The following is an 18,509-nucleotide window of genomic DNA, read 5'->3' as shown; positions in this document are numbered from 1 at the left end:
TCACCAACCCCGTTCTCCTTTGTCATTCCTGGGTTGTCAAGCTGATTAATGTGTCTCCAGAGCCTGGAATGGTTCTTCTCCTTCAACAGAGAAAAAACTTTAAGTCATTCCGTTTCGATGTGCTCCCTTTTACTCTCCCATACTTTGTTTTTGTAGGCTGACCTCAGAGCAGTAATAGAATGGCCATCAATTAATTTGCCACCTCTTTTCTTGGCATCCAAGGCCCTGCGAAGAGTGCATTTGCAGTTGATTAAGTCCTTGGAACGGCAGGGAACATGTGATGTCATTATGGGGTTTTTACTCTGGATCTTTTGTTCTCTCCCTTTCTCCTTTCCCCTTTACCGGTGTGGTGCTCAGGATAGTAATTCATTCTGAGTAAATAACAATAGAAGGGAACTGGGCTAGTGCATCTGCTCCAGTGGAATCTGTGGCAAAAGTTAGATTATTTTTTACATCCACAGGTCGTACCTAGCACCATCCAAGTCAAACAGGATATTCCCAACTGCTAACCTTACGTGCCACAGGTGTCAATCACAATCAGGCAACATATGATCTGGTGGTGCCCCACCCTGACATACTACTGGCAGGTACTCAAGACACCCTAACTATGGTCATAGAATTTCCCTATTTGAGCACATGGCTCGTGATCTATAAACGAGACAAGAAATAAGTAGTTTGGGCCTGCTTTGCAAACCTGGCTCTACTACTAACAAAGCACACCCTTACACTGCACTGGTTAACCCCCCAACCTAGAACCAATGGCTATGCCCCACAGCATAAACTGTGGGCACTTCCCAGTTTATGCTGTGGGGCATAGCTATTGGTTATGTGTTGATAGACGTGTTAATTTCCAGTAGTGGTTTGCCACACACTTATAACGTTTTCTGAATAGACCCAAGGATTTCGTACTGTTTATTGAGTATTGATTGGGGAGCAGTTCCTGTGTGGTCTCTAAAATTCCCTAGGACCCCCTGCTTTGAACTGTTTGGGTTTGGTAGCCAACCGCCATCTCCGATACAACGGCTCAAAGGATTTCTCTGCTGGGGCAAAGCAGAAAGTACTACCCTGCACTACGAGGAGGAACATCACCTTCAGAAGAGACCCATTTCAACCCCACTCTCCATGATGACACGCAGCTATCCCCCATGGTGCACAGCCTGGCCCCCATCCTGAGGCCTACAGGGTCCAGACCCTTCAAATGGCAGCCGTTGCAGGCAGATGAGAGACAGCGCAACTGCTGCGCGCTGCCCTGGCATGGGCCTGCCCCTTCACACCCTAAACCTACTCCACTGTCACAATTCTCTCAATACATTATACACCACATGTTCGTGTTGCTCCACGGCTCCCTGTGACCCATAGTTACTGTTCCATTACCACACACATCCCTCAGCGCGACACTGAAATGCAAGGGCTAATTTTCTCAGTATCGCCCATATGATCATCAGATTCCCCCATGACCAAGACAAATGTGTGCCTCATTACTGTTTAGCCTAAATTTGAAACCTTCTTTGGCACTTATGAGGGGAGGAACTTGTAAATTGTGCTTTTCAAATTCATGTTTAACAAATTAAATGTGAGAATCTTTCTATTTGATATGTTGTGCAAACTTTAAACCTTTTAATAAAAAAGAACTTAAAAAAAGAGTAGTGTCTAATATTCAGAGAAGCATGAAAACAGTCAAAAAAGCAAAAGAGCTGTGCAAAACCAGAAAGATGTTGAGTGTCTAGTTGACAATGCTTTTGTATTAAAAGGACGCTATTTATTCTCATTTTAAAGAGAGTGAGATGTTTAGATAAACTGATTGATTCACAGAAGAAGAAATGTTGCCTAAAGGTTCAAGTGATAAAAAAAACTTTGCAGTATGTTGCAGGAAGAGTGGAAACACACTTCCATAACTGCGGCATTTTTTAATGAGGAGAATTATTTACAAGAAAATAAGTTAGTGTTTGCAATTGACAGAGATGCACTTGCATATGAAATCAATGAAGATACATTGATTGATGAAGAAACATTAGTGCCTAGAGATGTAGAAGAAGTAACTAATGAAGTATGAGGCCAACTTACTCGAAACCCAGTTTTTGAGTGGAAATGTAGAAACGTATGCAACATAAGACAACAGTTATTGACAAACAGCCTCTGCTTGAACAAATACAGCAAAGGAACTTTGAAACAAAAAATCAAACTACTCCAAAGCCTCGATCCTTGTCTAGTTAAGAGGCTGGCAAACCTTGAAGGACATTAATTGGCTTGCTTATCACAGGAGATTTGTGACAGTACTTTCCATCATATATAAATGCTGTCTGCGCACCACACTAAAATGCATAATCTTTAAGGAAAAATGTATTTTGTAAAAAGTCCAGCTCTTCAGCTTCAAAAACTTAATGATATGCTATTACGAAGTACTCATTAAAAAATCAGTTCTGCAATAGATGACATTCAGATACAATACTTTAAGCCATAGAGTATTTCCATTCAAGAGTCTAGGCAGTCGAAAAACTGCTGTTGGCTGGCATTGTGGTGTATTTGCTAGTCAGCGTCAAATTCTTTCCATTCATCCCACTCCTTAATATGGTAAGTGCCTAACCTTGCAAATGCAAGACTCTCCTTGCAATCAAGGTACACAAAAAGATAGTCACAGTGGAAACATATTTAAAGGAATAAAAAGCATACATTTGTTAGTGATTCGAACAGATTTAAAGACAACACCTATTTTATGCATGTATGACCATACTTTAATCTATTAACCAAAGATTCAGTCAGAAGGAAGATCAGCAATTCAAATCAGGGCCAGATACATCACAATGTCAACATATTTAAATACATATTGGTGTAAGATTCGTGATAAGTGCAAGATATTTGGGGTAAGTGCAGGACGTTGTGAGGGAGGAAGGTTGCGTAAAATAGGAACATCCACAGTTTGTTGAAGAGCCTAACCTGCCACTTAAATGGCAACAAAACTTAAATCAAACAACACAAAATTAGAAAGCAGTTGTACAATCACTGACAATCTCCTGTGTTGATCGAAGACAGAAGCAAGTCGACGTTTCGACCCCTATTAGAACCAGCAAATTGGTTTGCTTGGAGTCGGGGTCTTCATCAGGACCAAGGGAATGGGCTTACACCTAAGGGCAAGGATCAAAAAATGTGGTATAGTGAGGTGTGTCTATTATAAACATTCTGATTAAGAAAGCGAAAATAATAAAAATTACCAGCATCAGCAGCATGAATCAGGCTGGAAAAATGGAGGGAGGGCCAATTAGTGCTCCTGGGGAAAAGGAAAGGAGAGACGAGGAATACCACGGAAATAGCAATTTAAAATCACAGTGTGTAACCATGAAACCGGAGTGACAAAAATACTCACCAAAGGGTGTAGTATTCCAACACTCGGTAAGTGAGTCTAAGGACGGCTGAATGAATCAGCATGAACAAGGATCCATAAATGACCAAAGCTGAAAAAAAGGGGAGAAAAAATCTCTATCACTCGGATCGGAAATTTTTAAGAACATGTCCGAGAGCGCGGCGCATATTTAACTTAATGGGATTAATTTAATCATTAATTGCAATATGCGGGAGATCCATAGATGACCAAAGCTGAAAAAAAGGGGGAGAAAAAATCTCTATCACTCGGATCGGAAATTTTTAAGAACATGTCCGAGATCGCGGCGCATATTTAACTCAATGGGACTAAATTCATCATTAATTGCAATATGCGGGAGAACAGGCAAATCCAATTGAAAATAATAAATGATCCAATTCCAACGAAAAGAGAATACAAGCGAAACCCCGGAAGAACGATCTCCACACTAAGGGGTTTCAAACCGCAATAATGCTGTAACGAGAGAGAGGGAGGAGAACACACTCAAGGGCAGCAGGATGTGACATACCTCAAGGGCCGCGTCGAACAGTCTGACAGCTAACCCTGGGCTTGGTCACATGACCACTTAAATACCAAACAGACGCGCGCACAACCGGAAGGATTGCGCCCTGATTGGTGGAAACTCAGGGGTGTGTGTGGCCAAGTGTTCGGATGTAAATACACACTCAAAGCAGGGACCTATTGCTGGTTCTAGGTACATAACCACAGTACAAATGATTGTGTAATCGCAGCAGTGAATAATCCTTCAACAGAAACATACCATGTAGAAGAATAAGGGTGAAAATACCCAGAATTAATTTAGATGGTTACGGTCCGGCGACAACCTTACTAAGAAAACAGACATACAATCGAGCATGATTTAAACAGTCCATGTAGATGGTGGGAAAAATTGCTGCTAATTAACCACCATACAGAGTATTATACGACACGTAACACCACTTAAAGAAACAGCGATTGCAGTACTCATTAAAGTAAGATTATAGCACACAGTAGGGTTGCCTGTGATGTAAAATGGACAGTGTGGGATGTACAACCCTCAGTATCATGATATTTAGGTATTATTTAATAAGGATAGTTGGGTGTAGGTTGCATCAAGTTCATTAAGGCCACTTAGGACGGAATCAAAACGGTCCATCCATTTACATTCCCTGATGTTAAGGATTGAGCCAAGGTCACCACCCCTAACGCCCAGTGTAATGGCTTCAATTACCAGCCATTTTATCGATTCAGGGGGATGGTTGAATGTTTTGAAATGGTCGACCATGGGTGCTCCAGGGGTGGTACATCTTATCCTGCTGCAATGTTGGAGTATCCGGCATTTCACTTTCTGAGTAGTCTGGCCTATGTAAATCTTATTGCAGGGGCAGACTATCGCATAGATGACGTTCTTTGTATTGCAATTGGTGAGCGTCTTTAAATCCACCGTGCAGTTGTTATGTTGGAACGTCTTTGTTTCAATGGTCAGATTGCAGGCTTTGCACTGTCCACATTTGACATGGCCCGCCGGAGCGGGAAGATGCCAAAGCGATTCAATGGTCAGTCTAGTCGGTGTTTCCAAGAGGGACTTGACCACATGGTCGCGTACATTTTTGCCTTTCTTGAAGGAATGCATTGGGGGTTCGGTAAGCTGTAGTTCTGCTGACACCAAATGCCAATGTTTATTAACAATCTGGCGGATATCATTACTCCTTGTGTTAAATGTAGTAACACATATCAGTCTATTAGGGTCATCCGTCCGGACTTTAGGAGTAAGGAGAAGGTCTCTGTGGTTGTACCAGGCTCTTTTGCGGGCCCTCTTGACAAGCCTCCGAGGGTAGCCGCGTTCGATCAATCTACAGATGAGGTCATCTGATTCCGTGAAGAAATCCTCTTTTCGTGTGCAGTTCCTCCTGATCCTGAGGGACTGGCCGAAAGGGAGGTTATCGCGTAGTCCTCTAGGATGGTGACTTCCATACCTCAATAAGGTGTTTCTTTCCGTAGTTTTACGGAACAGGGTTGTGTAGAGACAGTCATCCATAGCCTTGATGGTGATATCAAGAAAGTCAATACTAGACTTGTCCTTAGTCATAGTAAACTGAATATCCACCGATCTACCATTCAACCAACGGAAAAAATCATCTAGTTCCTGGTCATTGCCTGTCCAAACCATCAGGACGTCATCAATATAACGTTTCCAATACGTGACCTGTTGACTGAAAGGATTTAAGATGTTACTAACAAAAGTCTGCTCAAAGTTGTCCATATACAAAATGGCCAGGTCTGGGGCAAAGCTGGCACCCATCGCGACGCCTTTAGTTTGCATAAAGAAGTCATTTTGAAAGAAAAAGAAATTCTGTGTCATCGCTATTTTGAGCAATTGAATGATGAAATCGGAGGGAACTTGCATCGGTTGTGTTCTTGTCTCCAAATATTTCAAAATCACCTCCATAGCGTGTTGTTGAGGGATACTGGTGTATAGTGACACAATGTCCAGTGTCACTAGAATTTGGGTGGCCGGATTAAAAGGCATCCCATCGACCAGATTGATAACTTGCATGGTGTCCCGCAGGTACGAATCTGTGTTTTCTGCCAAGGGTTTCAAGAAAAAATCGATGTATTTGCAGAGTGGCTCAAGGATTGAGCCACACCCCGAGACTATGGGGCGGCCAGGTGGCCTTTCCTGGTTTTTATGTACCTTAGGTAAGGTGTAAATTGTCGGAAGGCGAGGTTGAGGCTGATTCAGAAAATGGAACTCCAGATTCGAAAGGAAACCTTGGGCAAGGCCATCTTGAGTTACTCGAAGGATCACGGTACTGATCTTCTTGGTGGGATTTAGATTGAGTCTGGTATAACTGATACCATCATTCAATTGAGAATAAAGTTCTTCCTTGTAGTTTTCCACATTCTGTAATACGATGGCTCCACCCTTGTCAGCGGGTTTGATGACAATAGAGTGGTTATTCCTCAAGCCATCCAAGGCCTTTCGTTCCGCAGAGGTGACATTGTGTTTAACATACTTTCTGATGGAGCAGATTCTTAGTGCCTCCTTAAGTACAGTACTTTCATAAGTCAATATCCGATGTGAGACCATTTGAGAAGTAGGTGTAAATGTGGAAGGAATGCGTAAGCCAGTACAAGATGTAATGGGACTCATTGGAGACTGACGAAAGAAGTAGCGTAACCGTATTTTCCGAAAGAAGCGGTGTAGCTCAGTCTGAAGATTGAATTTGTTGGGATAAGTCGTAGGAACATATGATAGACCTTTACTCAAAATCCGATGTTCATCATCGGTCAGTGTATGATTAGACAGGTTCATGATAGGGTCCTTTAAAGTGCCTACCAACGATAGATCCGGCGTCTTGTTTGAATTTCTCCATGTGGTTCCTGTGGGAAGTGTACCTGCTTCTGTGCAGGGTTCATCCCTTGTTGCTGAGCTCTGTCCCATCCCTGGCCTTGTTGTAAACGGCCACGCCCGCGGCCTCTGTTCCAATTCCAATTCGCATTTCTTCCCCTGGGAGGTCGCCATTGTCGGTCCTCTAAAAAAGCCGGTCCAGAGGGTGGATAGTAGGCAGTATCCTGAGGTTGGTACCCTATGTTGACCCTGCCTGTTCACCCTCACTGCCAGTGGAACCCGACGATTCCGAAAAAGTCGTGAATCTGCGAGTACCTCAGAAGCCACCTCTTCCTCTATTGAAGAAGCGGCCCTGTTGGTCCTGCTTGTAATAATCTTCTTGCAGATACGGATAGGTCAGTTTCTTATCATAGAAGCGGACGTCTTTGGAAAGTTTATCCAATTTCTTGGCTTGTGTGTTGACATCAAATTCCTTGATGGTTTTTTCAAGACGTTCTAAAGCTTCCTTAGCATTTGTTAGTGCATTGTCTGTAGAGATATCTCGTTTCAAATCCGCAATTTCCTTCATCAATAATTCGACCTGTTCAAGGGCAGTCTCAACTCCCAGGACCATCCAGTGGCGTGAACAGTTGTTGGCCACAAAGCTGAAGCCTTCCTTGAATTTGGGTTGGTCCACAAAGATCGCTGGCTCGTTCTTAACCTGCAATCTAACCGACTCAATCTAAATCCCACTAAGAAGATCAGTACCATGATCCTTCGAGTAACTCAAGATGGCCTTGCCCAAGGTTTCCTTTCGAATCTGGAGTCCCATTTTCTGAATCAGCCTCAACCTCGCCTTCCAACAATTTACACCTTACCTAAGGTACATAAAAACCAGGAAAGGCCACCTGGCCGCCCCATAGTCTCGGGGTGTGGCTCAATCCTTGAGCCACTCTGCAAATACATCGATTTTTTCTTGAAACCCTTGGCAGAAAACACAGATTCGTACCTGCGGGACACCATGCAAGTTATCAATCTGGTCGATGGGATGCCTTTTAATCCGGCCACCCAAATTCTAGTGACACTGGACATTGTGTCACTATACACCAGTATCCCTCAACAACACGCTTTGGAGGTGATTTTGAAATATTTGGAGACAAGAACACAACCGATGCAAGTTCCCTCCGATTTCATCAGTCAATTGCTCAAAATAGCGATGACACAGAATTTCTTTTTCTTTCAAAATGACTTCTTTATGCAAACTAAAGGCGTCGCGATGGGTGCCAGCTTTGCCCCAGACCTGGCCATTTTGTATATGGACAACTTTGAGCAGACTTTTGGTAGTAACATCTTAAATCCTTTCAGTCAACAGGTCACGTATTGGAAACGTTATATTGATGACGTCCTGATGGTTTGGACAGGCAATGACCAGGAACTAGATGATTTTTTCCGTTGGTTGAATGGTAGATCGGTGGATATTCAGTTTACTATGACTAAGGACAAGTCTAGTATTGACTTTCTTGATATCACCATCAAGGCTATGGATGATTGTCTCTACACAACCCTGTTCCGTAAAACTACGGAAAGAAACACCTTATTGAGGTATGGAAGTCACCATCCTAGAGGACTACGCGATAACCTCCCTTTCGGCCAGTTCCTCAGGATCAGGAGGAACTGCACACGAAAAGAGGATTTCTTCACGGAATCAGATGACCTCATCTGTAGATTGATCGAACGCGGCTACCCTCGGAGGCTTGTCAAGAGGGCCCGCAAAAGAGCCTGGTACAACCACAAAGACCTTCTCCTTACTCCTAAAGTCCGGACGGATGACCCTAATAGACTGATATGTGTTACTACATTTAACACAAGGAGTAATGATATCCGCCAGATTGTTAATAAACATTGGCATTTGGTGTCAGCAGAACTACAGCTTACCGAACCCCCAATGCATTCCTTCAAGAAAGGCAAAAATGTACGCGACCATGTGGTCAAGTCCCTCTTGGAAACACCGACTAGACTGACCATTGAATCGCTTTGGCATCTTCCCGCTCCGGCGGGCCATGTCAAATGTGGACAGTGCAAAGCCTGCAATCTGACCATTGAAACAAAGACGTTCCAACATAACAACTGCACGGTGGATTTAAAGACGCTCACCAATTGCAATACAAAGAACGTCATCTATGCGATAGTCTGCCCCTGCAATAAGATTTACATAGGCCAGACTACTCAGAAAGTGAAATGCCGGATACTCCAACATTGCAGCAGGATAAGATGTACCACCCCTGGAGCACCCATGGTCGACCATTTCAAAACATTCAACCATCCCCCTGAATCGATAAAATGGCTGGTAATTGAAGCCATTACACTGGGCGTTAGGGGTGATGACCTTGGCTCAATCCTTAACATCAGGGAATGTAAATGGATGGACCGTTTTGATTCCGTCCTAAGTGGCCTTAATGAACTTGATGCAACCTACACCCAACTATCCTTATTAAATAATACCTAAATATCATGATACTGAGGGTTGTACATCCCACACTGTCCATTTTACATCACAGGCAACCCTACTGTGTGCTATAATCTTACTTTAATGAGTACTGCAATCGCTGTTTCTTTAAGTGGTGTTACGTATCGTATAATACTCTGTATGGTGGTTAATTAGCAGCAATTTTTCCCACCATCTACATGGACTGTTTAAATCATGCTCGATTGTATGTCTGTTTTCTTAGTAAGGTTGTCGCCGGACCGTAACCATCTAAATTAATTCTGGGTATTTTCACCCTTATTCTTCTAGATGGTATGTGTCTGTTGAAGGATTATTCACTGCTGCGATTACACGATCATTTGTACTGTGGTTATGTACCTAGAACCAGCAATAGGTCCCTGCTTTGAGTGTGTATTTACATCCGAACACTTGGCCACACACACCCCTGAGTTTCCACCAATCAGGGCGCAATCCTTCCGGTTGTGCGCGCGTCTGTTTGGTATTTAAGTGGTCATGTGACCAAGCCCAGGGTTAGCTGTCAGACTGTTCGACGCGGCCCTTGAGGTATGTCACATCCTGCTGCCCTTGAGTGTGTTCTCCTCCCTCTCTCTCGTTACAGCATTATTGCGGTTTGAAACCCCTTTGTGTGGAGATCGTTCTTCCGGGGTTTCGCTTGTATTCTCTTTTCGTTGGAATTGGATCATTTATTATTTTCAATTGGATTTGCCTGTTCTCCCGCATATTGCAATTAATGATGAATTTAGTCCCATTGAGTTAAATATGCGCCGCGATCTCGGACATGTTCTTAAAAATTTCCGATCCGAGTGATAGATATTTTTTCTCCCCCTTTTTGCAGCTTTGGTCATCTATGGATCTCCCGCATATTGCAATTAATGATTAAATTAATCCCATTAAGTTAAATATGCGCCGCGCTCTCGGACATGTTCTTAAAAATTTCCGATCCGAGTGATAGAGATTTTTTCTCCCCTTTTTTTCAGCTTTGGTCATTTATGGATCCTTGTTCATGCTGATTCATTCAGCCGTCCTTAGACTCACTTACCGAGTGTTGGAATACTACACCCTTTGGTGAGTATTTTTGTCACTCCGGTTTCATGGTTACACACTGTGATTTTAAATTGCTATTTCCGTGGTATTCCTCGTCTCTCCTTTCCTTTTCCCCAGGAGCACTAATTGGTCCTCCCTCCATTTTTCCAGCCTGATTCATGCTGCTGATGCTGGTAATTTTTATTATTTTCGCTTTCTTAATCAGAATGTTTATAATAGACACACCTCACTATACCACATTTTTTGATCCTTGCCCTTAGGTGTAAGCCCATTCCCTTGGTCCTGATGAAGACCCCGACTCCAAGCAAACCAATTTGCTGGTTCTAATAGGGGTCGAAACGTCGACTTGCTTCTGTCTTCGATCAACACAGGAGATTGTCAGTGATTGTACAACTGCTTTCTAATTTTGTGTTGTTTGATTTAAGTTTTGTTGCCATTTAAGTGGCAGGTTAGGCTCTTCAACAAACTGTGGATGTTCCTATTTTACGCAACCTTCCTCCCTCACAACGTCCTGCACTTACCCCAAATATCTTGCACTTATCACAAATCTTACACCAATATGTATGTAAATATGTTGACATTGTGATGTATCTGGCCCTGATTTGAATTGCTGATCTTCCTTCTGACTGAATCTTTGGTTAATAGATTAAAGTATGGTCATACATGCATAAAATAGGTGTTGTCTTTAAATCTGTTCGAATCACTAACAAATGTATGCTTTTTATTCCTTTAAATATGTTTCCACTGTGATTATCTTTTTGTGTACCTACTTATACCCGAGTCCAGTGGTCTACCGGGTTACCCCATTGATACATAACTCTCCTTGCAATCAAGCCAGCCTCATCTAAGGATTTTAGGGGCACCGGGCAAAGCATATTTTGGGTTCCGCCGGTTCAGAACAACTTTGAGTTCTCATGATGCCGAACAACACTGAATATATGTTAACTTTTTAGCAACGGGATTACACGAAAACAGTAGAAATCTTTCTTGTCCAGTCCATCTATAAATCCTCAAGATGACACTGGGTAGATATAGACAGAATCTAAGGTTATGGTAGACAGTGAGAGAGGTTGTGAAAGAGAAATAGAGGAGACCCAGGTCTAAAACAGAGAACGTTCAACTTCTTAGGAGGCCCTTGGAAGCTGGAGAACCTGGGCAATTGCCCACTTTGCCTATGCCTTACAACATCTCTGAATTATGCAGTTGAGTCAGAAATCTTATTTGGATATACAGTTTACAACAGTGACTCCCAGGCATCATCCTGTTCATGCTGTCTAAGGGCACTACAGTCCGTTTCCCCGCCAGAGGCTCATATAAGTGCCTCAGAAACACACAATATTAACAAGAAAAGAACAACATCTTTGCCTATTTGGACGGTGATTGTTGTGTGTATTGCTGAGAAATTTCCCATGAGCTAAATTGGCTCTTGTGTTGCCCCCACACAGTGTGTCATGTAGGAATTATTCCCCACCTGTGAACCCCAATCATTTCCTACTACCCTTCAGCACCCATGAGGAGATACGTTGCTAGAACTGGGGTTTGTGGTTGTTAGAGTATGCACCCTGTACAAGCAGGAACCACCATTCTAGTCAGGGTAACCTATATGTACACTCAAAGATAACCTGTGCTCACCCTCTGGTAGCTTTGCACAGAGCAGTCAGGCTTATCTAAAGAGTCACTGTGTACAGTATTTGTGCAACACACACACACGCACACACACAGAGTAACACAATGAAAACACCACCAACATGCTGCAACCATGGTTAGAATAATAGATTATATTTTGATGAGTTGAACAAGACCAAAACCACAAAAATCCAATAAGTGAACTAAAGGTATAAATTCCAAAAGAATAAATGCAGTGTAGTGCTTAGAAGCAAATAGCACTGAAAATGGGTTATCTCACTGGTTGCACTGGACCATGGCAAAGTCGGAGTTCGAACCAATATCGACTGAACACAGGCCAGCTACAGGACCCACACTGGCCCTAGTGAACAAATTATCTTTCTTGGTTGCAATATTGAGATGAAAAAAAAAAGAAAAAAGAAAAAAAAGAATATATATATATATTTTTTTCTTTTCTTTTTTTATATATATATATATATTCACTTAAAAAACCATAGGTTTCACACATGTTATAGTTAGCTGGACATTTCACTCGTGAAAAACCATTGAAATTCCCCCGTTATAGTTAGTGCAGGCAACTATAACTCACGCAACCGCAATCCTCTGCTGATGACGTCATAAGTTGGTGGTATTTGCGTTCCTCATTATTGGTAGGCGCATAATTCTTGCTAGATGATGTATACAATTGTTTTATTTCCGCCACCACCTGTTCATTGAACAGGTCAATTGCATCACGTGGTAAGATGGGTGTGAATTTGGATTTTTCCTTAAACATAGTCGTTGGTTTGGTGCAGATTTCAAATCCAGGTGAGAGCAAATCCTGGGTTGCCAGTTCCAAGTCACTTTCCCCAAAGCCTTCACCTTCCCGGTTAAGATTGATAAGATCCTTCAGGGGTCCAATATCAGCCACACTTAAGTTATCCATCTCAGTTGTGATAATTTGGTCCTGATTGGTTTGAGAAGTGCTTAGGGGTTTTGCTTTTCCTTGGTGAAATTTGGTGAGTTTAAGCTTTCTCACAAACTTATAAATGTCGGCCCTGGTGTTAGTATAATCAAAATTTGTAGAGGGGCAATAGGAGAGACCAAGTGAGAGGATCTGTGTTTCAGATTGATTGAGCTCCAGTTCCGTTAGATTGATAATGGTGCTATTTTCAGTATTCTTTCTGTCACTTGTTTCCATGATCCCCATTCTGCTGGTATTAGAGGGCTTTATCGTTTCCTCCATTGACCTCGCCCTCTCATTGACTTTTTGTTTGAATTGTTGACTCCTTTTTCTGGCTGCCCTCCTTCGTTCCCGCCTGTTCTTTGTCCTTCGTTTTTTGACGTTTGGTTAACCCTAGGTCTCAGGGTATCCCTTCTACTCATCCGGAGGCAGTCAAGTTCTTCACCCAGGGACGGCTTGCTTGCCCCTGCGTTCGGTCTATTTGCCATATTCTCCATCTCGCCTTCACTTTCGACTGCTGAACTCAGGTCCGAATTTGAAGTGGATAATACACCATATGCTCCGGTATTTTCCTGCCGCATTTTTTTACCACTCATTGATTTGTTTTTATAGACATCATATTTGCGGGCGAAAGTAAAAATCTGGCCATTGGCGTAATCATCTTTGTCTCGTTGAAACTTATATGTTTTTCTTTGTTTTATTTTCTCCTCTTCCTTGTTAAGTCTAACTGTCATTTCTTCATGGTATTTTTTCCTCATTTGGTCATCACCTTGTTGCTCAATTTCCTTACTGAGGTTTTCTATCTGGTGTTGTAACTCAAGTCTGTCCATTTCTGCGTATTTCACTAGAATAACTACCAGTTTTCGAGAGGAGTCCAAGTTACATTCCGCCCACTCCGCCATCATCTGTGGGTTTGGGGTGTCGTAACTGGGCGCCAGCATAATTCTAAGCCCCCTCGGAATTCTGCCTACATCTAAATATCTCTGGAGGGATTTGGCCTCCCACCATTTTGCAGTCTCCTTTTGCATCAATTTCTCTAATACACGGTAGTTATCCTTCAAGCTCTTAACTGCTGTGAATGTTGATGGCATCCCTGCATCCGTGTTTGGTTGCTTTTGTTGAGGATTGTCCGTGAACATTTCCTCTGCCGCACTTTCTCGATCTCTATGCGCTGCGGCAAACATGGTGGCTGCTAAATTATCAATTCAATCTTAGTCCAAATGCTTACAGCCTCACGTGTAAAATACACCGAGTCTGTAAACGAAAGTGACACCTCCCCTCCTGTATTGTATCGTTGCAATTGCGTATAACAAAAGGTTTAAGAATTACCTCAGCGTGCCTTCGAGTCCGTGGGCTCTCCTCTATCGCTGTCAGTTCAGGCTGCTCGGCCGAGCCTCCCGAACCGTATCCGAGAATTGCCTCAAAGCTCACTCAAGAGTTAAAGGTTGCTGGCCGCTAGTAATCCCCAATGTTCTCTCGTTACAGTTCCTCGCTCGCTTGCAAACACAGGGGGCTCCGTGGTTTCCCTCCCGGGAAGTTTTCCAAAGATGTCTCCGCTCCTCCCACTGCTAGATGCCGCTCACGTGACCGCGGGAAGCCGCCAGCGCCAGCACCAGTCCGTATGGAGAAAACGGAAGACAAAAGACCGCCAGCCTCGGAGCCTTCTTGTGGGAAAGGGGTCCGCCACACCGGAGGAGGTCAATCCGGTAAATAATCAATGATCCTTGCTTAAACTCCTTCGTGACGACGGAAAACAAGAGCAGACCCAAATTCGTCGAAAATGCTTTATTTAGCTCACCACCATGTCGCCATGACGCGTTTCGGTCGGGAAACTCCGACCTTGTTCACACAACAGCGCATGGGCGGCATGTCCCTTTAAATAGTGCAAACCATCAAAAAAAGTGTAAATATGGAAGAGTTACTGCCATTAAATTGCGCTACATTTGTACATAGCAATGCATGTAAATACAAACAATATACATTTAGGGCTATATATATATATATATATATATATATATATATACCTTTTTTGGTTGCCAATAACGTTTTCTCTACACCTCAGAATGACTTCACTATAAAAAAGCATTATACAATTTTCAATTATGTCAACTTGATATGATATTCATTATTTAACATGCCACCTCGCCTGAGTTTGCTCGCCCCTTTGAACCCTTTCCCTAATGGCAATTGTTTTTACCTTAGTTTAATTTTTTGTCTCTTTTGATTGCATAAACCATTTCACTTGCTCCTGGTAATCCTATGTAAATATAGCTGTACACAGAGTATATATATATAACGTGCCATCTGTCCTTCATCCTATTCTTCACCACCTCTCTCTTACCAATCTTTTTGGATAATTCAAGCCCTCCTTCTGAATCAATTTGCCTCCACAAAATTGCTTGACTGGACCCCACCAGTAAGTCCTCCATCTCCACAGCCCCCCACACCAGTCTCCTTGGTTGCCTGTTGTTGTCCTCTCAGATGACTCATTCTTCCTCTTGCCTCGTACATACAGAGCACCACAGCTTTTTTCTGGAGGATCAGTTTTCCATGTATCCTTGGTATTAGGTCTTAAATTGTTTGGATTCCGTAAACAGCCCCCACATTAACAGCGTCCATTCCCTTTGCAAGCTCCTTCCTGGGCACTCTTTCAGGCGTTGTGTCTACCTTTCCCCCAGCACACCACTACTAGGGTGCAACTATCGATCTTCCCCCATTGGAATTGCTCTCCAGCATTCACGCAGGTATCTTAGTCTTACCCCCTTGACAAATTTGGCCACATCGGCTTCTGACATTACCTTTACTCTATCTTTTCCCTTTCTTTCCTCCTCTACAGAACTCACACATTTGTAACCTGGTCATGAAGATGACCTGAACTGACTACAGGTCGAAATGCTGTCAACCACTCGGTGCAATTTTTAGCGCGACTTCTGTGGTTCATCAAATTACCTACATCATTTCAATCCTTGTAAATGATGAATTTGTACCACTAAAAAGTGTTTTTCTGTATATATTGACATTACTGTTTCCTTTGCATCGTTTTTCGCAATTTCACTTATCACTTGCGCCGTCCACCTTGTTTTTCACGAGCACACATGTGCACAAGTTTGTACAGGTTACACGTACATTCAAGGTAATATATTGCTGACATTGCTTTTTTCCAATTTGTTAAAATACGGACTGCTCCTTGCATTTGTTGCAACAAACATTAATGCCTCCCTAAATCCTCCTTCTTGCAACTAGTGTGGCTGTTTCTAAAACTGCCTTTGAGTATTACCTGTTGAGACGTTGTTATTTGTCATACACACTAATCACCCAGGTCTCAACTGGGTTTACGGGTAACCTCCTGTAGTCTGGATTAACTATTTAAAAGTGGCATTTCTAAAAAAAGTCATCATAAATCCAACTTAAGCATTAAAGAGGATTTATCATCACCATTTCAAAGATAGAAAACATGATGTAGCCACTCCTTTCTGATCAGGAATTGCAACATAAAAGTGTTTTGAGGAAATTCCAATGCTAACCTATGAGAGGAGTATGCCTCACAGTAGTGAAAACGAATTTGGGTGTTTGTTACTACTAGGACATGCAAAACGTAACAGTGCATGTACTGCCTTTTACTTACACAGCACCCTGCCCTGTGAGCTACCCAGGGCCTACTTTAGGGTTGACTTATGTGTAATAGAAGGGGAGTTTAAGGCTTGGCAAGTAGTTTTAAATCAAAAGTCAAAGTGGCAGTACACTGCACAAATAGGTCCTGCAATGGCAGGCCTGAGACAGGTTTGAAAGGCAATTTGTGTGGGTGGCACAATCAGGGCTGCAGGCCTACTATTAGCATTTAATTTACAGGCCCTAGGTATATGGTATACCAATTTACCAGGGACTTACAAATACATTAAATATACTATGTGTGTATACACCAATATTACCGTGTCTAGAGGAGAGAGCACATGCACTTTAGCACTGGTTAGCAGTGGTAAAGTGCTCAGAGTCCTAAAGCCAACAAATAGAAGGTCAGAAATGGAGCAGGAAGGAAAAACATGTGGGGTGACCCTTCAAAGAGAGCTATTTTCCAACAGAAGCTCATTCATTAATCAAGAATGATCATACCATTGAGACAAAGTTATTAAGCATCTGCTGTGAATATACTTATTAGGTGCAAGCTCCAAGCTATGTTATCATTTATTATTCCATGGTCAAAATCTGACACTATCTCCCACGTGTCTCTATATTTTGCTATATCCTCCACAGGTCTTGCCTGTTCTTTTGCAGCCTGCTCTTTGTGGGCTTGGCAGGAGACTGGGCCTGCCCTGCCTTCCAGTTCACTGCCTTGCAGTTGTAACTGCTGATCCAGGCTTGTCGCCATGTTGTGCCCGACCACTGGAATCATGCAAGGCCCAAGATACTTCAGAGGTTAAAAAAATATGTGATTTTCCTTCTGCAACTATTATCACTTTTACTGGCTGGAGCAGAGTATATTGGATCTCATGGCTGCTTAGTTGTTGTTTTACTTCCACAAAGTATCTCCTTAAACTTTGTGCCAAGGTAGAGTGGTCTGAAAAAATGTTCTCTTTGTTGTTATCTATTGTCCATAGGCCATGTTCATGTGCAGCCTCAAGTATTCAGTCCATATCACAATAGTCTAACAAATGTGCCAGCATTTGTCGGGGGCAGGGGCAAGTGGGCACCCTAGAACCCTGTGGGTTCGGTCAACAACAAAAAGCTATGAAGGTGTACCATCATAGGTAAGCCAAGTTCCAAACAATATATCTCTTCTTTCATCCCTTATTCAAATGTAACATGCCCACCAGGTGTATATTGTTTCAGAATTGATACCCTTTGGTATCTTCCACCCTGTATTGCAGCTGTAGTAATGCTTGTTTCAGCTCTATAACTTGCACTTGCAGTTCCTTTACCAGGGAGTTCACTATAGAAGCCTGAACTCACCTACAGGGACCCTGTCTGAGAGTTTCTTGTGATCTGTTTGAAGCAGGTTCACTTCCACAACCACATAATTAATCTTATGTTCAAGAGCACATTTATTGTCACAAATGCCCTATAGGGCTGCATCAGATTTCTCCATGTGACTCTCTTGTGTTGTGTCAATAGTGTTCAACATGTCTTTACTCCCTTCAGTCTGAGCAACAGGACTTTCCCTGTTATGCAGCATTTTACAGGCTTTAGGCTTTACCATTCTTCCCCTGCGACAATATCTGTCATGCAAGAAGGACTGAAAGATACTTATGGAGTCACCCCGGCTCAGTGCAATTAATTACACCACTGTTTTAAGTGCTAATACCAATGTACAGTGAAATCACCTTTATAATGTCGTGCACTCCAGCCAATCTCAGGGGTGTCTTTAGTACTGTTTTAAGCTGTGCCCACCCACCAGCACATATAAACAATCATTACATTATGAATTCAAGGGGTTCTGGTGCACATTCAGTCCGCTTGCTTGAAGATGTGGAGAAAACCGCCCTGCCGTGTGCCTCTGCAGACGTTTGCAACATGGGCTTCTTGCTCTACAATGTTTCAGCTGAGGTAAGCTCAACTCCCTCTGTCATTCGCCTTCACTGCCCCCTACCCAGCACTTACCAAAGAGCCAGCAGGCCCATTTTCCTTGGGGTGAGGTAGACACATCTATAGCCAGGCCAAGCTGCCACATTGCAGTTCCAAACCATGTGGCTCTAACCGTGCCACCCTG

Source organism: Triturus cristatus, chromosome 1_2 (assembly GCF_964204655.1).
Source record: "Triturus cristatus chromosome 1_2, aTriCri1.1, whole genome shotgun sequence".
Lineage (NCBI taxonomy): Eukaryota > Metazoa > Chordata > Amphibia > Caudata > Salamandridae > Triturus > Triturus cristatus.
Note: the sequence above shows the minus strand (reverse complement) of the source record.